The 22260-nt window shown below is 47.2% G+C and overlaps 1 protein-coding gene across 4 annotated transcripts in view; it reads left to right on the top strand.

Annotated features, from left to right (window-relative positions):
• Positions 1-4449: 4449 nt before the first annotated feature.
• The window catches only part of RRBP1 (ribosome binding protein 1), a 64108-nt gene continuing 46297 nt past the window's right edge, over positions 4450-22260 (top strand). For 2 of the 4 annotated variants that reach the window (XM_035728954.1, XM_035728953.1), the window contains exon 1: positions 4450-4706. The gene's annotated coding sequence lies outside the window, so the exon portion shown is untranslated. The remainder of the gene's footprint in view (positions 4707-22260) is intronic. The other 2 variants (XM_035728955.1, XM_035728952.1) reach the window with 2 other exon arrangements.

A 22260-nucleotide genomic window follows, 5' to 3' on the forward strand; every position in this document is an offset into this window, starting at 1 on the left:
AATCTTGCAAAAGCCTCCCAGCTGGTCTGGGGATCCACGATTCCACTGCCTTAGCTAATGTTAATGTGTTGTTGTTGTTGTTGTTGCTGTTGTTTTTATGAAGATCAGATTGCAAGACTTTCCTGCCTAAAGCTCCCCAACCCCATTGGCTTCCCAATACCTTCTAGGGAATGTGGGACCTAGGTACCTTCCTGCTTTGCTCATCCCTTGCCTTTCTTCCTGTTCCCTGAGCCACCTGCTAAGCTCCTCCCCACCACAGGATTTTTTTTTTTTTTTTGCTGATTCTTCTTATCCTTCTTTCCAAGACAAGATCAGCTTTTTCTCATGTTCAAGTATCATCTCAACCATCACCTCCCCAGAGACGTTTCCTCTGATCATGTTCTTGACACCCACCGCCCTCCCCACTCCCAGATCCCTGCCCTTCTGCATAGCTAGAGGTTGTTCTCTTCCTTGTAGCCCTTTGCACCATTTTAATTCATCTTGTTTATTTATCGTTTGACTTGTCTACTTTCTGTTTCTCGCTAGAATGTGAGCTCCATCAAAGGAAACCCTTTGCCTTGTTCCTGGCTGTCTCGCCATCACCTAGAACAGTGACTGACACATAGTAGGTACTGAATTGAGGTGAACCCCAGCCCACCCAAAGACCCATGTGGGGGCCAGCCAAGATCAGCCAAGCCTCAAGCCTTGTTTTAAGCCACTGAGTTTTGCAGTGGTTTGTTATGCAGCAATAACTGATCGATACAGATTCTTTTGTGGGTTTTCCTTTCTCTGTCCAGGGCTCCAGTACTGGCTTTCTCTTGTCCCCATCCACATGCAGCTCCCAGCTCTATATGCTGTGTGTGGTCATCTCTGTCCTGAAGTTTCAAACCCCCACTCGTGTGCTTAGCTTTCCAGTCTGTGTTACCCACACTGGCCTCAGTGTCTGAGCTTCACAGAAACAGTCTCTCCACCTGGACTTCCCTCAGGCTTCTCAAATTCCACATGTCAATAAACAAGCCACATCCTCCCCAGTTCCTGTGCCCTACATATTCATTCTCCTGTGGGTCCTGCCCCAGTGGTGTCACTCAGGCCAGGAACAGAGGCTCACAGGTGGTAGATCCCTATACCTCACACCCCATGGTCACCAACCCTCACCTACTTCAGCCCCTAATTGCTCCTCATAAAGTATCATTGCACCTCCCTCTCCTGCCACCGTCCCATTCCCAAGCCCTGTCACTGGAGCTATTACAATGGTTTCCCAACCTAGTGGGTCCACAACCAAGCTAAGCATCACAACCACTGGAAAGAGAGTGCCAAGGGAGTGATGTCAGCTGTCATGGATCACAAACCTCTCCCTGAAGTCACCACCACCCCCCACACAGCACGCCTTTCAGTATCTGGCACCAAGTGCAGCAGTTCCTGTGCGGACCCGCAAACCCTGAAGCCCAACTCTCCTCCTCTGACTAGCCCTGAGACATTGACCAGGTTGCTCAACCTCCTTGTGCCTGTTTCTTCATCCCTATAATGGAGATAATAACTGTACCCCCTGCACTGAGTTGTTCTGAGGGTTAAATAATTTTACCTGCATGTAGGGCATCTCAAACAGCACCTGGTACATGACAAGATGTAAAAACATTAGATATTGTTACAATGGCTTTGTTTCCATGTGACATTCTATTCTGTCTGTCATTTATCACCCTTTCACAGCTGTTGATAAAGCAAAAGCTCTTTTTACACTGTAAGATATTCTCATCTCTTCTGTCTACTCTTTTACTATCTGTGATTTAGTAATAGAAAGCAAAGCACCATCATGAGTAAATGGACCATACTAGCTAATTCTTCTTGTATATTTAGGGTTTCCTATTAAGAACATTCTATTTGTTTTTAACACACAACTAAAACCCACTATGCCCCTCCATCTCCCCACAGGCACCCCTGTCCACCTAATCTTGGGGTAGTTCCTGTTTTTCCCAGACACACCTTGGGAGAGTGCAAGGCCTAGACTTGCTGATGAGGCTGAGCAGGACCAAGGATGAGGGTCTGTGGGCACAGCAGTGGCTGAGAGAGTCAGGTCAGGCCAGGCGGCAGGTTGTGGGGGGGTGCTGCCCTGGGCCTAACAGAGCCTGGTGGAGGGAGGACAAGGAGCAGGGAGGGAGGAAAGGCAAAGGCTCAGGCCAGGCCACATCTCCATACTGAAACATACATTGTGTTGAGGCCAAACCAAACGTTAGATTATGGGAGGGAACAGAGAGCCCCTTTTTTGTTAAGTACCCCTCATGCCTAGGAACTTTACCATTCTGTAATTCATTTAACGTATTTACAGAACATGCATTTACTGAGCCTCTACTCTATGTAGGTGTTGTGTCAGGCTCTGGGTCACAGTTGCCTAGAAGATACGACCGTGACCCCTCCAGACCCTTCAGGCACGTATCCTTCTGCCGAGTTTTTGTGGTGAGCAGATGCTTTTCTCTGCCAGAAGGCTTTCTCTTGCTGACAGGGCATGGGACTAGTTAAAGTCCTCTCAGAGGAAGCTCTCAGTCAATGAGGAGTGAGGGTGGGGGATAAATAACCCACCTCCTCACCCCTCAGGTAGGACATGTCTGGGATGTGTTCCACACGGTTTCCCGGCACGCTCAGTAATACTGAGCCTGGTTGCCCACACCAGTCACTTGCTTGATATTGTGTTACTTGCCTATACAGCTCCCTCCCATTCTACTTCTCTACCCATGTGTCCTGTGATCACCCCCAAATGAGTCACTTGAATCCAAACCCCCCTGTCAGGATCTGCTTCTGGGAAAACCTAAACAGTGATTAAGATGAGGGTCTCTGCCCACAGCAAGGTCCTCAAGGGCAGTTGAGTCTTCACGGGGTCTGTGTATCACTCTAGGCTGCTTGCCCAGCCTGCTAGTGAATACCAGGCACTCAACAAACACCAATGAATGAATGAATGAATGAATGAAGAACGAATGAATTTCCTCTCTAAAACCCAGATTGTCCTAGAGGGGTACACCCATGTCAGAGAAGTTAACTGGCTTACCCATGGTCAATTAGAACTAGTTGATATGCCAGCCAGAGGCTGAGATTCTGGATTTTTATTTCGAGTGGAGGCTCACCACTGGAAAAAGACTGAGTGTTGAAAGTTAATCCAGGTTAATTCCCACTGATTAATCATTAATGTGTTAAGGAACTGCTGAGATTAAAAATAGGAATGAACCGTTTAACTTCAACTCAACCCCTCTACTCCCTCACCACAGCTTGTATTTTCCACATCTTTCTAACAACAACTAGTACAGTGGTGGGGGGGGTGGTAATGTGAAATTATCCAACAAATAGATATTAGGAACGGAATTCTGCAGCCACAGGGGCCTGGGAAGTGGTGTGGAGCAGATTAGGCTGCAGCAGCCCTTTTGGCTTTTTGGAAACCTTCATTTGAAAGAAGCTGGCTTTGGCTCAAGTTCAAAGAGTTGGCCTTAAAAGACCCCGATATAATGGTAAAAAAACCAGGCCTAAAATTACCTTAATTCAAAGACTTATTTGGTTATGAAGAGACAGTAGTTAGCTTATATTGAGGGGAGGAGACCATATTATGAAGTACTATTTGCTCAGTTTTCCGGGAAACAGGTGAGTTTGCTTGGGTCAGACCCTCTTGCCCTCTTCCTTACACGGAGTAAAACACCATAGGGTGGATAACATTTATTGCTCTGCCAGCCGTGCTTTGTAGGAGTAACTCAAATAGACTGTACTCAGTTGTACCACCCCTAAAAATGGGTGCAATCACATCCACCCTCGACTCCTTGTGCACCTTCTGGCCTTTCGATCCCAATTCCTCCATTTGCTCAAGAAAATCCTTTCTGGTACTGAGTGCCATTTCTTTGAAGATTACAGCTCGTCCTCTCGGGGCTGATCACCAGCCGAACTTGCCTTCACACCCTGGGCCTGGAGGCGCCACTGCTTGGGGGAAGTTACTGGGTTTAAATAAGGCTTTCCTCCCGGCTGTTGGCGGGTTGCGCAACCGCGCTTAGGGTGACACCCACCGCCACCTCGGCCTGCCGAGATTCAGGGGCGCAGGCTCGGCACCGCCGGGATTCGAACCTTTCTCAGCCTGCCTGGACAGAGCCCGCCCCAAGGCAGCGACTGCGAGAGGCGCCGCGGGCCTGGAGTGGGCGGGGCTGACCGGCGCGCCCCCCCCTCCGCCTTTGGCTGGGCGTTTCGGCCCCGCCCCGCCCCGCCCCGCCCCCGCGCAGAGCCCAGCGCCGCACCGCGCGACCCCGCCCCTCCCCGGCCCCGCCCCCCGCGGCTCCCCGCAGCTCCTCCCCTCTCCCATTGGCCGAGGCGGAGACCCTCCTCTCTGCCCAATGGCCGCCGCCGCGGCTCGGCCGCCTGCGCTCTGACTGGCCAGCGACCCACGGAGTGGCGGGGCGCGGGCCAATGGGGAGAGGCGGCTCGATGAATGGCTGGCCCGGGTGGGGAAGGCAGGAGGCGGTGATCCCAGCGGAGGGGGCCGTTCGCCAGCTCCGAGGCAGAAAGTGCCACGACTCCACACGCGCGCACGCAGCCAGCGAGCGGCCGGAGCGGACGGCGGACAGGGCGGACGGCGTCGGGGTCGCGGCGCCTGCAGCTGCTCGGGGGCGGCTTCTCGGCGGAGGCTCGGCCGGCTCCTCTCTCCCGGTTCCGCGGCGGCGGCGGCTCCTGCCCTTTCGCTCTCCCTCCCGCGTCTCCGGCTGCAGGTAAGAAACTTGGCCGGGCCCTGCAGCGGCGGCGGCGGCAGCGCGCGGGCCGGGCCGTCGGGGCGCCGGGGCCGGAGCCGGCAGCGCCGCGAGTGACACGTCTCATTGGCGGCCCCTCCCCCGGCGGCGCCGCCCGCCGCCTGCCGTCGCTGCGGCCGCCGACCCTCGGGGTCGGGTCGGACCCCGGGGGGCGTGTGCCGGGCGAACTCCGTGCAGGGGCGGCGGCCGAGCGCGCCCCGCGGTGTGGACCTCACGCCCCTCGCCGTCGGGGTCGGGGAAAACCTGCGGCGGCCGGGCGGTGCGACGTGGCGACCCCTCCCTGCCTGCGGGCCGTCGGGCCGGCCCGCACGCTCCGAAGTTGGGCTAAGAAAGTTGGCTGCGGGGCGGGGCGGCGCACAGCTGGCGGAGGAAGGGGTTAAGTTTCGGGAAGCGGCCGGATGACGTTGCCGGGCTGGAGTCCGGGCTGGAGGGATGGGGGGGCGGGCGGAAGGCGGCGGGGGCCAGCCGGGGGGGGAGGAGGGCGGGATTGAATGGGGGGCCCGCGGGCCGAGCACGCCCGCCTGAGGGCTGCGGCCTGGAGGCGCTTCCGGGGGGGGCGGGCGGCCCCCGACAGGGCGGGCCTGGGACTCGGGGCTGCGGGGAACGCCGTGCAAGGACCGGGACCGTCCGGGGTACGGACGCCCGGGCGGCCGGGGTGGCAACTTCCCGGAGTGCGGGCGGCGGCTCCCTGCTCCCCCTGGTGGCGGGGCCGGGGGCACCGTGAGCCCGGCGCGAGGCGCCCAGCGGGGTGACGGGGCCACCCGGGCCCTGCCCGGCCCGCCCCGCCCGCGCCACAATGAATGGGCCGGCGGTGCCAGGCCCAGGCGGAAGCGGGCATCTCCGGCCCGGCCGGCCAAGCGCGCTGGCCTCCGGCCTGGCGCCCTCCCTGGCCCGCCGGGCTCCCCAGTCCGCGCCCTGGGTGAGGGAGGACGGGCTGGGGTGTGCGCTTCCAGTAGGGCGTCCGGGAAGCGTCGGGGACCCTTCCCCAGGTTACAGATAATAAATGATAGCTCATTGTGGTGTAACGGTTAAGGGAGTGGGCTTCTGAAATCCCGGCCGCGTTCAGGGTGACCTGGGCCAAGCTGTCTCACTCCAGGTGTCCGCTTTCCCATCTGAAAAACGGGGCTGCCAATCATTTCTACTTAAGAGAAAAGCTGTGAAGACCCAGCACGTAGGGAATAGCCAACAAGTGTTGCCTGTTACTGCTGGGATGAGTTTTTAGGGGCTTGGGGGCATGAGAGGGAGGTGGAGTCTGGTTCTGCCTCCAGCCCGCCTACCGCAGGCCGAGGGCTCACAGAAGTCCCAAGGTCTGGATTCCACTCCCAGCCCTCACTTACAGACCCTCTGCGCAAGTCCCTTAACCTCTCTGAACCTGGGTTTCCTTATCTGTAACCCGGAGATATACCACCCACTCACCCTGGGGTCAGGGCAACCTCCTCAGCAAGTGCTGGGAAAAACTAGGACCTTGTGCAAACAGAAGGCAGTTTGGCAATAACTCCTGGAGGTCGGAGGTCAGCAGAGACTGGGAAGCACCAAGGAAATGAAACTTTGAAGGGTGCTTGGGAACCTCCCACCTCACTGTTTGCTTACTGTGCTGGAACCTGCAGGGTGGGGGCATCTGGATGGTATTTTTTGGAGTTTGGGGAAGTGCGACCACCAGGGCCTCAACATCCTAAGCTAGAGATCGCTTTAGAATTCTGACTGCTGAGTGTTTCTGGAGACCCAGGTCTGCTTTCCAGCACTCTCAGGAGGGACAGCTGCACGTTTTACACCCGCCCTACGCAGTTGGGAAGCATTCTCCTATTGACTCTGCCTCCCTCCTTTACACTTTGCTTCTGTGCTTGCTCTTCTTGACTTCCTCTTAATCTGACACCAGAGAAGTCTTGGTGATCCTGCCGCATGCTGCTTACGGTGGTGATGTCTCAGTTACTTTATGAACTTTCTAAAGGTCAGCCCCACCATGGGCTGCCAACCTGTTTCCAGAAAGAAGTTTCTGGTTCTAAGGTTCTGGAGATGCCATTTCCCTATCTATTCAAGCAAAGGAGGAAAAGTGGGGGCATACCTCCCACTAGGCTGTTTTCCCTTTACCTGGAGCAATGCACATGTGGCTTGCAGGGCGGCTGGGATAGGGACAAGAAAGGTGTCTTGGGGTTTGGAAACAGAGAATGTTCAGTGGGTAGAGCTGTAGGCACCATGCTGTAACAGGACTCCTTTCTTTCATAGTTAGGAATCAGCCTTTGAACATCTATAAAGAGATAAGTTAGTGTGGTACCTTGGTGCATGAATATTTTTTGGTGATGGGAGAGTTTTAGATAAGTCCTGAATCATTGAGTCACATTTGAGCAATTAAGCTCTCTGCTGAAACGATTCCTAAGTTAATAGGCTGCAGTAATTATACAGTACCAAATTCTGTCGAAGTGGTTGAATGGAAGTGGTTTAAGTGGAATATTGGCTTATTATGTAATAGGGACACCTTTTAAAAGTGTCAGGACTCCAGACTCCTCTTATTCTTTTATCTCTGGGAACTTTTACTAATGAATGGCACTTAGGCAGGGACTCAAGTTCTTTCGAGGCTGTGGATTTTTGTTCACTAAAATCTTGTTTTGGGAGGGAAAAAATAATGGTCAGTCAGAATTAGGAAGGCAGAGACTGTGCTAACCAGCTGTACATCCAGGGCCTACAGTAGTAGTTAAGGCCTGACCTGTAACACGATAAATGTTGACCAAGTGAGGTAGACCGCCATACCTGTTAATATTCTCGTTAGTTAGCCTCCTACTTCATTGGACAACTCAAGCTGAGCTCAGCTTGGTTTTTAAGGTTGACTATTGAGAATCAGAGTTCACAACTTGGGCGCATATCTAGGCCTTGCAGCAGCCCCATTCTATAGAATAGGTATGGTTGTTCCCATTCTGTGGATGGGAACATGGAGGCCCAACAGGTTAGGTGGTGCTGTCAGGTCAGTTCCTGTTGCCCAGGTGCTGGGCAGTGTGGGTGTGGCCTTCTGAATGTTCACCCACAGGGCCTGATAATTCCACGTTTGCTGGGATAGTAACTACCTAAGGGAGGACGTGGAACTAGAAGATCAGAATTAAGAGCTTCATAGGAAGAAGGGTATTGAAAATGTATTCAGTGCAAGAAGGTATTTTTCATTTATCAAATGTCTCCTGTGTGCTGGGCCTTCAAACACTATAAATATAAATGAGTGAGACCTGTTTCTTGTGTGAAGAACTCTGTCGTCCGATACAGTAGCTATATAGAGCTGTTTCAGCTTAAAACAAGTACAATCAAGTAAAATTAAAAAATTGTTTCTTAGTCATACTAGCCATATTTCACATGCTCAGGAGCTGTGTGTTTGCTGTGCAGATTTAGATAGTTTCCATTATCACCAAGAGTTCTGGACAGTGCTGATCTAGAGATAGCTGGAATTCTTTTTTTCTTTTTTTTTTTTTTAAGAGTTCCAGGTAGTTGGGATTCTTTAAACATTCAAGTTTCCGTTCTTGATCATTTAGAAGTAACATGTTGAACCATATAAGATGCCCATTTTATACGTCAAAAACAGTTGGCTAGTGGCAGTTTATGGGCTTCACCCTAATAAGATACCACCCTTGGAAAGCATTGATTTCTGCCTCTTTGTGTGCATCGTAAATTGCATACCAAGAAAAAAAGTGGGTGGGGGAGCAGCACAGATAGTGTCCCTACCCCGGGGGGGAAATTCTTAACCTGCTATCAACAGCATCAGAATGGTCAGCCGGACCAAGCCAAATAGGTATTGGGCAGACAGCATATGGCTTGTAGGGAAAGTTAATATTTAATTCTAAGGGAGAGCCTGGGCAAGAGGGCTATCCAGCATTATAGAAAATTAACTCAGGGACTTCCTAGGAGGGTGTTTTCTTAGGCAGACAGATTCTGACGAGTCTCCTGAAACCTGCAACCCGACTCCCACATCTAAAAACCAGACACACCTGGGGCACCTGGGTGGCTCAGTCAGTTAAGCATCTAACTTCGGCTCAGGTCATGATCTCAAGGTCCTGGGATTGAGACTCCGCATTGGGCTCCCTGCTCAGGGGGGAGTCTGCATCTCCCTCTCCCTCTCTCCCTCCCCCTGCTTGTGCACGTGCATGCTCTCTCCCTCAAATAAATACAATCCTTGAAAAAAATAAAATAAAAACCAGACATATCTAATGTGTTTCCCTTAAGTGCCATGAGTGACATGCGTATCCCACTGTGTAGCAATGGGAAGCAACTTTGATTTATGAAGAAAGTTTTGTAATTTCTAAATTCGTTATTTTGCCAAGATTGGAACAGCTGCTGGTCCTTAAGCCTTACACATAGCAGTGTCTTGGTGTTTTCATACTTGGCTCACATGAGTTGTTTCCTGGGTCATTTGCAGGGCTCTGTTATACTCTATACAACTTTGAAAGGATCACTGGAGAGTATTTGGGAAGACTGTGAATTCTTGGCTGTACTAGTGGGCTTATCTTAGTCCTCCTTGTAGAATAAGGTAAAACCAAAGTTAACGAAGAACCCAGAATGATGGGCAGCTGCTTACTCTCTTTTTGGTCGGAGAGGAGGTTCACTAAGATTGTTCTGGAAGTTATCAGCTATTATAGTGATAATGAACGGCATCTGCTGGCTAAAAAGTTGGAATAAAAGACCGTCTTAACCTGAAACCTTTAATTCCAGGCCCTAACCCTGGTCAAGGTGTGAGTGGACCAGGTCTGTTTTAGGCTGTCTTGAGCCTGGTTCCAAGATGGTGCCCTGCATGGACTGAACTTGGCCTACACCTGATATCTGTTTGGCCGCCCTCATGTTATTAAACAACCAAGCCACCTTTTAAAGTTTTTCGTTAGAAGTCTAGCTTTGGGGGTTCTTCTGGGGAGAATGGGACTGTGTGAGCACAGCAGGTCTGCTTTCTTGCATGGCAGCCACGGACTTGATCATCCTCTCTGGGCAGGGCCTGTGGCTCTCATTCACCAACAGTCTATCCTGGTTTTCATTATGTGCTTGGTGTTGGCAGTCCCCAAGGGAGCGCTGTCTACTCTGGCATCTGAGAGCAGAGAGGAGTTGGAGGGCATCCAGGTGTGACCTGAGAGGTCACCATTGTCTCCTGCTGAGCTGCAGGAGGGAGCAGAGGGAGAAGCAGTAGCTGGGGTGCTAGTCCTAGAAGTAAGTGGTGTGAGCTTGGACCTGACTTTTATCCTTCATGGGCTTCGGTTTCCTCTTCATGTAAAATGAAACTAGGCCAGATGGCCCTGTCTTTCAGACCACAAACTTCGGTTTATCCTTAATTCCTTGCTTTCTCATTCTTTTATCCTGTACAACAGCAAACCTCCCCCTTCAAAACAGAGCAAGAATGCAACCTTTCTCACCACTTCCGCTGATACCACCCTGGTCCAAACCCCTGTCCTCTCTTTCAGGGGTTACTTCACTAGCTCTGAGGAGATGTCCCTGCTTTTGCCCTTACTCTCTGCCTTCTAGTCTGTTCCCAGAGCAGGTCATACCACTTCTCTGTTCAAGACCCTCCTTGGCCAGTCTTTCCAGTGGCCTCCAACGGCCCTGCTTTCACTTTGGCTTCCCTCCTGCCGTCGTATCCTCTGCTCCAGTCACACTGGCCTCCTCTGATTGTCAGGCATGCTTTTGCCTTGGGGCCTTTGCACTTGCTGTTGCTGTCCATTGGACACTGTTTCTTAGATGGCCACATGGCCTGCTCCCCTATCTTCTTCAGGTCGGTGAAGTGTTATCTCCCTGACTACCCTACTTAAAGTGACAGCCCCTAGCAGATCCCCCACCCTCATCCCTGCTCCCTGTCCCACTTCTGTGTGTCGCTTTCTCTTCATTATCGCCAGCCAGACATGTTGCATACATGACTGACTTTGTCCATTCTGCTGATGCAGGGCTGTGTCTGCTCTCTTTTCCCTGAGGTATCCCTAATGCCCGGAATAGTGCCTGGCACACAGTGGGTGCCCATCCTCGCTGAGCTAATGGGGAGAGGATTTTCTAGTGCTCGTGTTCTATGTGTATGTTATTGTTTAGCCTGAAGTAGTCAGGATTCCTAGAGCATCAGATATAAACACAAAAAACATATTACGAAGCCAAGTGATTTTTGGATTCTCTCCAGGCCAGTTATATTAATCTCCGTGCTCCTTGTCTCTCCACAGCCCACTTTCCATGTCAGGGTGCTTGGCTGGGGCTGGGCCCTTCCCAGTTGCTTGCAGTGCCAGGAGGAGAACACGCAGCGAACACCCTCGGTCTTCTCCTGTGCCTGATGAGCATTAGGTGGGGCTGGGGAATAATTGAGTGTATCAGTGACAACACGCTCGCCAGGAAAGAAAATGTTATTTTTGCTTTGAACAATGTGCTGGCTCTCTCCGAGAAGAGGTGGATTTTGTGTTTAGTGAGCAAGAGTGTTCCTTAGTGGTAGGAGGAAAATTCTTTTCTTGTAGATGGCATTTTATTCTCTCTTTTAGTCAGACTTCGAGGAGCACAGGAATTGAGGAGAGGAGCCTCCTGCCTCCTGCACGGGGTTCACTGTCCTCGGAGGACTTGACGTGTGGAGGCCAGGGGAGGTGGGGGATGGTGGGTGAGGCAGGTGGTCTGGTTGGTAAGGGTCCATTCCTGGTCTACCGCCATCCTTGTGTTTCTCCTCCACTCTTCCTGCTTTCGCTTTTGGGCAAAGAAATGAAAAATTGATCCCGATTCCTCGCCCTTTGTGATGGGAGCATCTGGCGACTCATTTTCCCTGGAAGGGTGAAGACGCTTGTTCTGCCCGAAGCCCAGGCGATATGTTTCTCTGGAACTTCTCATTCAGAGGTTAAAACGTACCACCCGACTGCATCCACACTGTTTTCTTTTCAATTAAGACGACTCCTGAATAGGAAGTAGACGTAGCCTTATTTCTGTTGAACACACTTTCGTTTCTTTCTGCCTTCTCGATGTTTGTAGTAAGTTGGAAAAGAAATAGTAATTTTCAGAATTTAGTAGCAGTTACAGTGATTGAAGAAAACGAATCAGTGCTAAAGAATGAATTATTGACCCCTTAAGGAAGTCTTACGGTGGCAGGTGAAGGGACAATGAAAAGGTCAACTTTAGCCATGACTCTGAAGCCCAGCCACTGTTTTCTGTGTTAACTTGCTTCCCTCTCAAGTTGGGAGTTTATGAAGTTGGAGACTTAATTCTGAACAGTTGGATTTTTAAGAGTGGATCTGTGGGGTGGCACAGTGGGTGTGGCCACGGATTGCAAGGTCTGGGCAGGAGGTGACTGCCTTCCTGGCCCCTGGCCCCAGCCACCCGCCTCTTCGGTGGGAACAAGGCCACGATGCCTGGGAGAGGGCTGGGAGATGGCAGCAGCGACAGGGCCACAGATGCTCCTGGAACCAGAGATGCTCCACCTTCAAGTTCCAGGTGATACAGTTTCCCACCAGAGTGGGCATATATATTTTTAAGCTCTTTACTAAAGTAAACTACATACACAGAAAAGTGCTCAGCCATGAGTCTGTAGCCCAGTTGTAAACTGCCACAAACTGATCACCCCGTTTAACCAGCAGATCAAGAAATATTATCCCCCAACAAGTTCCTCTTCTGCCCCCTCCAGCTGCGGCCCATCCCCAGGGGTAGCTGGTTCCTGGCACACAGCTTCGCTCCATCGTGTTTGAACTTGAGGTAGAAATGGAATCACGCGGCCCGTGCTCTCTTGGGTCTTTCATTGGACGCGGGGGTGGGAGTGCTCTGTGCTTTCGGCCTTGTGGTGGTTCACTGGCATTGTCGCGTGGTACTCCAGCTTGTGAGTCTTGCACCAGTGCCCATTTCGCTCTGCATGGGTACTTAGTTTATAATTGGGGGCTCCCGTTATAATATGGTAGAAATTGCATGATATTATGAAATATAAAGTCCTGCCCCTTACTATGGTGACCACTTATCCACATGGCTGTTGGGTCCATTCCTAGCAGTGGGATTGCAAGCCTCAAGGAGGCATATGCTCAGCTTTAGAAGAGAGGCCAGGGTTTTTCCCAAGGTGCGGGGACTCATTTATGCTCCCACCAGCAGGACCGAAGGGCTCGGAATATATTATACAATGGCCGACTTTAAAAAGAAACCGGAATGAAGTTTGAGTTACCATTGCTATTAACAAGAAATAAACTCACTCATACCGTCCTTCCCCCTTTGTCACTGAGATAGGAGCATTTGGCCATGGAATTTGTTAATCCAAGATGGGCTTTTGCAAAAGCCTCGTGAAAGAGGGTCAGATTTTGTTGCTGATGAGCAAATGTTACCTCCACCACAAATCCGAGTGGAAATACAGCTCCTCCTCACAGCTCCTCTTCGTGAAATGGAGGGAGAGCCTCGATCTGGGGACTGAGTTATCAGATCCCCACCCCCAGGTTAATGTAGTGGATGTGGAGTATTAAGGGGATTTCTTAAAAACAAAGGCGCCAACAGTTGAGTACCAGGTGTCATTCAGCCCTGACACCCACATTTCTAATCTGGAGAGCCTCCCACCTCCTGGAATCTGTGTGCAGAGCCCAGGTCGGTGCTGCAGGGACACGCTGCAGACTCCCCTCTTCTTGGGATGGATTGTCTATCCAGGTCTGGATTTGGAAGTCTCCCTAGCCACATAACCAGCCCTGCTGTCAATAGCAGGGATGTTCACCTTTTTCTTTTAAGAGATTGGTTGGCTAGGATTTCATTTGGCTAGGAATGCCAAACCTCAGTGTCTCTTGACACAACAGAGCCAAATGTCAGTAGCCCCAAGAAGTGAGGGGGCCACTGTGTTCTGTTGATTGGGTGGTCTGGACCAGCCTTCTGACTGGGAGGGTGGGGAGGTGCAGGGCAGGTGCTGCGTAACAGATAAAAAGCACCTTCTGAAAAGCATGGAATGGCTTGGGATATTTTCTTTTTTATTGTAGTGTAATTGATACACAATATTCTATTTCATGTGTACAACAGTGATTTGTATACACTGAGAACTGATCACACGATAAGTTGAGTTACCATCTGTCACCGTGCAAAGTTGGTACAATATTATTGACTGTATTCCCCATGCTGTATATTACATCCCCATGACTTAATTTATTTTAAAACTGGAAGTTAGTCCCTCTTGATTCTCTTCACCCATTTCACCTCCCCCCATTCCCAGCCTCCCTCCCCTTTGGTAACCACCACTATGTTCTCTAACTGAATCTGGGTTTGGTTTGATTTGGATTGTTCATTTTTGTGTTTTAGATTATGACTTATATGTGAAATCATGTGTTATTTGCCTTTCTCTGTCTGGCTTATCTCATTCAATGTAATACCCTCAAGGTGTGACCATGTTTTCACAATTGGCAAGATTTCATTCTTTTCTTTGCCTGAGTAATATTCTAGTGTGAGTGAGAGAGAGAGCGTGTGTGTGTGTGTGTGTGTGTGTGTGTGTATAAAGTATACCACCTCTTCTTTGTCCATTCATCTAATGATGGACACGTAGGTTATTTACTCTTGGAAGATAACGAGGAGGCCAAAACCTCAGGGAAAGGCGTGACCTTGGACAGTAAGCCCAATCCTGAGGGCCTTTGGTAAATGGGGCAAACTCTGAATTTTGAGAGCATCCCTGGGCACAGTGGGCAGTATGATGGAAGAGCCTGCGCTTGGAGCTGGAACCACAGAGGGCTGCTATACCTTCGGGGTGAAGGCAACCCAGAAATAAGCCCATTCCCCAGCTTGTACTCACAGGTTGTACCTCATGCAGATCCCGTGACCTAAGTGGAAGGAAATGCTCCAGCCGATTTTAAAATTCTTTTAGAGTAGTGGTGCTACTCTAGTGCTCCCGTGCCATCCTGCAAGGGAGCAGATGAGCAGGTCTCCGAAGGACTGCCCCTTTATTCCAGGCTTAGTGAATCCCCACGTGCAATTTTCACAGGAAAGTGAGCAGTCCCTAGTAAACCCAAGGAACGCTGAGTGCCGTGAATGAGGACCAGCAGAAACAGATCTGTGAAAATACCAGACGGTGGAGGGGTTGACTCTGATTGTACACAGTGCTTCTTACTATAGTTCAAGTAATAGACAAGTTCGAACATACATACCAGGAAAGGAAACTATAAAACGACCTCGCAAATTTTAAAAAGGAAGCAGGGACAACCTCTAGACATGAGCAGCTCGATAATTGTAATTAAAAACCCAGAAGATTGAAGAGAAAAAGTGAACTGAAAGAGCAGAAGAAAATGTCCAGATTTCATCTTTGAGAGCCAAATAGATGAAAAATTTCCAAGACCAATTAGGAATTAGGGAGGATAGACTGAGAAGCGTGTCTAATTGGGGTTCGAGGAGAGATTGTGGGCCAGAGCCAGTATTGGACAAGATGATGCCTGAGGGTTTTATGGAATGGATGAGGCACCCATATGTAGACAGTGTAGTGATATAGGTACCAAAGGGGTAAAAACATCAAAAACCAAAAAACCCAGATGACTTTTAAGGCAAAAACCAAGACACGTAATTAGTGACAGGGCCTTGCTAAAGGAAATTCTGGAGGATGCTCTAGGGCAAGTAATGGCAAATGGAAGGAGGAAAGCTGTACAGGCGAGGAGTAGAGGGTGGTAAATATTTGGCCCACTCTAAACAAGTGTGAAAGAATAATAGTAACATTTGGCATGGGGGTGGTGGCTGTAAAAGGGAGAGGATTAAATACATGAGAACAGTAACACTGAAGGCAAAAAGGGTAATGGAGTTAGTGGAAGGGTGGACTGTTTAACTTTGAACTTGGCGAACCCTGTGTGTTCTTTTTTAAAGGTAATTACTAAAGAATGGAAACTGTATTCTGTAAGAGTAGAGGGGGCAAAATGGAATGATTTAAAAAAAAGAGATAAGAAAGGACAGATGGGAAAATAGCACAAAATAGATTATAGATTTAAACTCAAATATCAGTATTCATATTTAGTATAAATTGATTAAATACTGCAGTTAAAACATAAAGATAGTCTGGATTTAAAAAATCCACTCTTGTTCTGTAAACAGGAGACAGGTTGAAAATAAAAGGGTAGAAGATGTATTATAGGAAATCTATTAAAAGAAAACTGGTGTGGGGGCGCCAGTCAGTGGAGCGTGCGCCTCTTGATCTCGGGTTCGTGAGTTCAAGGCCTGCGCTGGGCAGAAGGATTACTTAATACCAAGAAACAGAGAGAAAGAGAGAGGGAGAGAGGGAGGGAGGGACGGAGGGAGGGAGGAAAGAAAGAAAACTGGTGTTGTATTATTGGTATGTAAAAGAGGCTTTGACACATACAAAGCATTATCGAGAGAAAGGGCACTTCATAATGATCAAGGTTTAATTTGGCTTAAAGATACGGCAATTTTAACTTTGCATCTTACTAACTTAATCACAAAATACGTAAGACAAAAATTGACAGAACTACAAGAAGTGGTCAAATCTGTAATCCTGGTAAAGACTTTCAGCACATCCTGTCAGTAATTGACAGCTAAGCAGACAAAAATCAACAATGATTAGAACTTTGAACAAAATTAATGTGGTCTATGACTATAAATAAAACACTGCAGCCAACTAATACACATTTGGCTTCAAAATTTTTAAAGATTAGCCATATCTGGGGCCTTAGAGTTAAGTGTCAGCAAATATCAAAGGATTGAGATTATATAGAGCAGGTAATCTGACCACAGTTTAGTTAACCTGGAAATATGAATAAAAAGAAATAGAAAATCTCCACATATTTGGAAATTTTGTAAAAGTATGCTTTTAGCATTTATTTGTAGGTCAATAAAAGGGGAAATAGAGTGGTAATGAAAATACTACACATCAAACCTTGTAGAATGTAGCTAAAGTATTATTTACAGGGAAATGTGTACCTTTAAATACATACATCAGAAAAGATGAAAAGTAGTGAGCTATATATAAGTAAGCATCTTTTTCCAGAAGTTATGAAAGACAAAATATACTGAAACCAGTCAGAAGAAAGTGTGGATGAGAAGGAATGAATGAAACTGAAACCAAGTAAGTACATAGATGAATCCAACAAATCCAAGATTTCATTCTCAGAAAAGATGAGTAATATTGACAGATACCAAGCAAAATTGATCAAGAAAAAGGCACAGGGGCGCCTGGGTGGCTCAGTCATTAAGTGTCTGCCTTTGGCTCAGGTCATGATCACAGGGTCTTGGGATTGAGCCCAGCATCCGGCTCCCTGCTCCGCGGGAAGCCTACTTCTCCCTCTCCCTCTCCCCCTGCTTGTGTTCCCTCTTTTGTATTCTCTGTCAGATAAGTCTTAAAAAGGCACAAGTCCTCTCAAGGATGTAAAATGGGACTTTACTACAAATGTAGAAGACATTAAAAAGGTAAGTGGTTAGAACGAACAACTTGTGCTAAATTAAAATAAATAAAACCAGTGTCATAGATGTTTATTAAAAATATCTGAAGGATCCCGAGGAGGGGGCTATACCACACATCATACATAGAAGACCTATTTTTTTACATCTCCACATGGGAAGAGTTTTGCAAGTTCTGACAACATAAATTTCTAGGAAAATATAACTTATCCACACTGAACCAAGAACCTGAAATAAACAAAGGATATCTACAAAAAGCAAACATCACACTAACCAGCAGGGCACCTGAATCTTTCCCTTTGAGGTAAGGAAAAACGGGACAGCTGCTGTCATTCCTTGTCTTTAGCACTGTGTTGGAGGGAAAATTCAAAAAGTGAAACCAAAGATGGGAAGACTGGGGAGAAAGGAACAAAACCATGATCCATAGTCAGGATGCTTATGTATGGAGAAAATACTTTTAAAAATCTAAGGAGATGTCCCTAGAATTAAGGTTGCTGGAGGGCAAAGTCACCCTACAGAAATCTATTGCGTTTCTGGGTACCAGCACCAAACAGAATGAAACAGAGACCACATTTGCAGTAGTGGGGAAACTATGAAGAACCAAGAAATAACTCTTTGCAAAAGTGTGTAAGTGTCCAGTTCCCACAGTGTGCATTATTTTCCTCTGCCAGGATACCCGTGTTTTTCTGTTTGGATGTGGTCCCTACAGCCATATAAATGGGCGACTCCTACCCCGACGGCATATTTCATAGAGCCTTCTTTCATCGTGCACTTGGGAGTTTTGATGTGCTTAGGTTTGCTTGGATACAGTGCGGAAGAGACTGGTCCCTGCTTTCTGGGAGCCTGATGTCTGGCCCATTAAGAATTCTGTCGTGGGCCAGCACATCTTAACAGTCGTCATTTAGAGAATCGTTTAGAGAAGTCGGGCGTTCTGGATTCCTACCTTAGAGGCATGTTGTCTTCATTGATGAGGTGAAGCTCTTAAGCTCTAGGAAGATTTAGGCCTTTTGAAGTACCTACTTTTCCAAACACTGGTATTTTGGAAAAACACAAAAACATGTCCATTCTTTTTTTTTCCTTAGGCATAGAAATTGAATCTGAAATAGCCGATGAATAAGCAAAGGCTTATAATAGAATACATTTCTATTTTTAGTGTTTCATCTTTTTTTAAAATGAGTAGCATTGTTTTTTTAAAGTGGGAAGTCAGTTGTTTCCATTCTCTTAAAACATGAAATAAATTATTTCAGAATATACTGTTTAGCAACCAAATTTTCTCTTAGTTTCTCTGGGTTAAAAAAAAAAATCAGAGATTACACTTATTATTTAGATGAGGTGATCAGAAAACCCTCTTCTAATGTTAAAGTTAATAAACATTCTCTAAAAAAGCATAGCTGAGCTTATCAGCTAGTAGTAAGAGAGATTGCCAGAAGCCTCTGGCAATGGAGGGCGAGGGGAATGACTGGGGCCTAGAAGTAAGCTGACCCTGGGTGTGGGTGGAGTCTGGTCAGCAGGAGTCTCCTGGGTCTTTGGCTGTCATGACCCAGTGGGAACAGGGGTTTGTTGAGCGGGGGAATGGGACCTGAGCCTCCCCTCACCCCCTCATGTGAAACCCGCTCCCTTGAAGGGCCGCTCCCTCAAGGGAAGGGCAGACTAGTGGCCAGGGGCAATGACCCAGGAGCTTATCTGTTTTGTCCTGGGGCAGAGGAGGCCCGTAGTCCGTGAGAATCTTGTTTACTGGAAGCCCATGCCTTGTGTAGAAATTAGTCAGCAGCTGCTGCTTTCTGAGGGTCTGGTTGAAGCAAAGATTAAGCTGCTCCCAAACAAGCCCACAACTCAGCCTAGACAGGATTGCCTCTGATGACATCCCACCAAAGATGTGACACAACATCACTATTAAAGGTATAAAAGTAGATGATGAAAAACAGTAATGGAAAAAATAATACCAGGAAAAAAAAACAGGCCAACTTGAAAACAAACAAGTTTATTCAAAGGGCTGATTACAGAGCTGGTTAGATTCAGCTGAAGAGACTGTTGGTGAAGTGGAACATGGGTCTGAGGAGTTTTCCCAAGTGGCGGCACGGAGAGCTTGAGGTCTAATTAGGAATCCTGCCATGAAGGAGGAGCAAGAATGTTTTCAAAGAACAAAGTGGCCCAGGGTTTTCCAGAATTTACAGAAAATATGAGCCCTCAAGCTCAGAATGCGCAATGAGCCTGAATAAGATACACACCTAAAAATATTTTGTTGAATCCTTAGAACCCCAAAGATGAATCTTCGAAAGTTACGAGAGATTTTCTTTAAAGGTGTCATAAAGGAACAACAAATGAATAGCATGTTTCCCCAATAATAACTCCTCCTCCCCCACCAAAAAGAGCCAGAAGACAGGAAGACAGATAAAATGTCTTCAAAGTGGTGAGAGAAAAGGACTGTCAGCATGGAATTTTGTACTCAGTTAATCCATTCATGAAGAGTGTGGGTGGAGTAAAGACATTATTGCAGCTCTGTGAGGACTTGAGAAAGGTGACCCAGAATTGATCCTTGCTGAAAGAGCTGGTCAAGGATGTACTTTGGAAAGACCCCAAAAGAAGGGGGTGAGCTGCAAGAAGCAGTGGTCAGCAAAAAAAAATTGGTAAACATTTAGGGAATGCGAACATGAGCTGTCTGAGGAAAAACAAGGAGTAGTTCTGGGGTGTGTGATGGAGAAGGAGTGGGGGTGTGCACCAGGTTGGAAAAGGGGCTCAGTTGGAAGGGCACTAGACTTCAGGCCTTCTCCAGTTATGCTGCTGTTGGGGAAGTGGCTGGAGGCATTGGTGAAATCAGGTCAAGTGTGTATGTTAGGAAAATGGAAGGGTCAGAAACATTTTAATTAGGGGCGCCTGGGTGGCTCAGTCAGTTAAGCGCCTGCCTTCAGCTCAGGTCATGATCTTGGGGTCCTGGGATTGAGCCTTGCATTCAGGCTCCCTGCTCAGCTGGGAGGCTGCTTCTCTCTCTGCCCCTCCCCCCCCCCCCGCTCATGCATGTGTGTGCACCTGCTCTCTCAAATAAATAAAATCTTAAAAAAAATTTTTAATTATAAGTTTAGGAGTCACTAAACAAAAATACAAGTAGCGTTATTAACTTCCAAACACCATAGAGGAAAAGGAGATAAAAATCTAAATAGTCCAATAGGATGCAGAAATAAAGGGGGTGGGGGCAGAATAAGCAAAGAAGGATTATAAATAGGAATGACAAAATAAAGGTTTAAATGAGTCCAGTTATATAGGAAATCACAATAGGCGTTGATGAATTAAACCTACCAGTTAAAAAGACAAATTGCTACACTGGTCTTAAAATAAAATCCAGCTTTATGCTATTTTTAAAAGTTCTACTTAAAACGTATGAACACAGAAAGGTTGAAAGTGAAGAATAGAAAATGATTCTAGGCCAATATTAACCTCCCAAAAGTTGGTATAACTTTTTAAATAATCAGACAAACTAGACTTTCATGGGGGAGAAAAAATTCATTATTAGGGATAAAGAAGGTCACTATATCATAGGGGGGAAATGGCAGACACCGTATCAGGAAGACGTAACAACGCTGATCTGATGTTCACCTAATGAGATGGCCTTCAAATAAAACCCAGATTGACAGATTCCCAGGAGAAACCGTTAAGTCCATGATGGGAAATGTTAAAAGCTCTCAATAATTATTTGATTGAGCTGGCAAAACATGGTTCTATAAAACATTATTAAGCTCAAACTAAGGATGCACATAGAATGCTTCACTCCATAGAGTACACATGTATTTATAAAAATTGACCGCAATCCAGCAAAATATACCAAATACCATAGTCTGAATCAGTATGTTGAGCCTCAAAATCAATTTAATTGATTACGAAAAACCTGTTCAAATGTTTTAATGGTATAGAAAATACTGGTGCATCCATGTACTAGTATTGAGTTATTTCATGAAAGTTCTGTTATTTATATGTTGTGTATATATATACATATACAAATGCCAGTGTGTATATTTCTGTGTCCTGGGTCATGGAAAAAATTATTATGTCTGGATCCTAGTTAAAAGTCTGAAAGCTTTGTCCTCTATCACACAGATCAGATCCTCTGATGACAGCATAGTTAAATGAGGAACTATCAATGATTATTCAAAGCTTCAAGTGCCACCTCACGAGTCTTAAGAGATCATATGGGAACTAGAAAATACAACTGAACAGTTGTGAAAATTGTGTGTGTGTGCTGTAGCTTGTAGGATGAAGCTATAGCAGTACTTAGAGGGAAATTTATTGCCTTAACTATTTGCTACAAGAAAAAAGAAAGGCCTGAAAATTAATAAATGTCCATGTCAGGAAGTTAGAACAGAATAAACCAGTAGAAATGAGAGGAAGGAATAATGAAAATTAATTATTTATGCTGGATCACAAACCCAAAAGCTGGTTCTGGAATCATCATTGAAATTGAATCAACAATTTATAATGGGCCAAGACCTGGAAACAACCTAAGTGTGCATTGACAGATGGATGGATAAAGAAGTTGTGCCACACACACACTTGCACACACACTTGAGTGTGCACACACATGATGGAATATTACTCATCCATAAAAGGAAACCTTGCCATTTGTGGCAACATGGAGGACCTTGAGGGTGTTATGCTAGGGGAAACAAGGCAGAGGAAGACAAATTTCAGATGATCTAACTTATATGTGAAATCTTAAAAAAAAACCACACACACCAGACTGGTTTCCTAGAAAAAGAGATGACATGTGGTTACCATGGGCAGGGGGAGGGGGACTAGCAGCAAGGGGGTCAGAAGGTACAGACGCCCAGTTACAACATAAGTCAGTGCTAGGGACGTGTACCACACAGCATGATGACTAAGCTAATATGGCTGTGTGTGGCCTGTCTGAAAGTTGAGAGAGTAGGAGCTGTCTTCACGAGGAAAACAAAATGTTTTTCCTTTTTTTTCCTGTCTTGTTTTTTGTCTCTGTATGAGATGATGGATATTAACTGAACTTAGTGTGATAATCATTTATATCATATATATATGATATATATATGTCAAGGCATTGTGTTGTACACCTTAAACTTACACAGTTCTGTATGTCTGTTCTATCTCAATAAAACTGAGTGGAAAAATGAAATTAAATTAGCACCTAAAAATTAGCTCCCTCCCCCTCCCCCCACCTCCAAGAACAGATCTGGAAACACCAGATCTTGAC

This window comes from Zalophus californianus, chromosome 8 (assembly GCF_009762305.2).
Source record: "Zalophus californianus isolate mZalCal1 chromosome 8, mZalCal1.pri.v2, whole genome shotgun sequence".
Classification (NCBI taxonomy): domain Eukaryota; kingdom Metazoa; phylum Chordata; class Mammalia; order Carnivora; family Otariidae; genus Zalophus; species Zalophus californianus.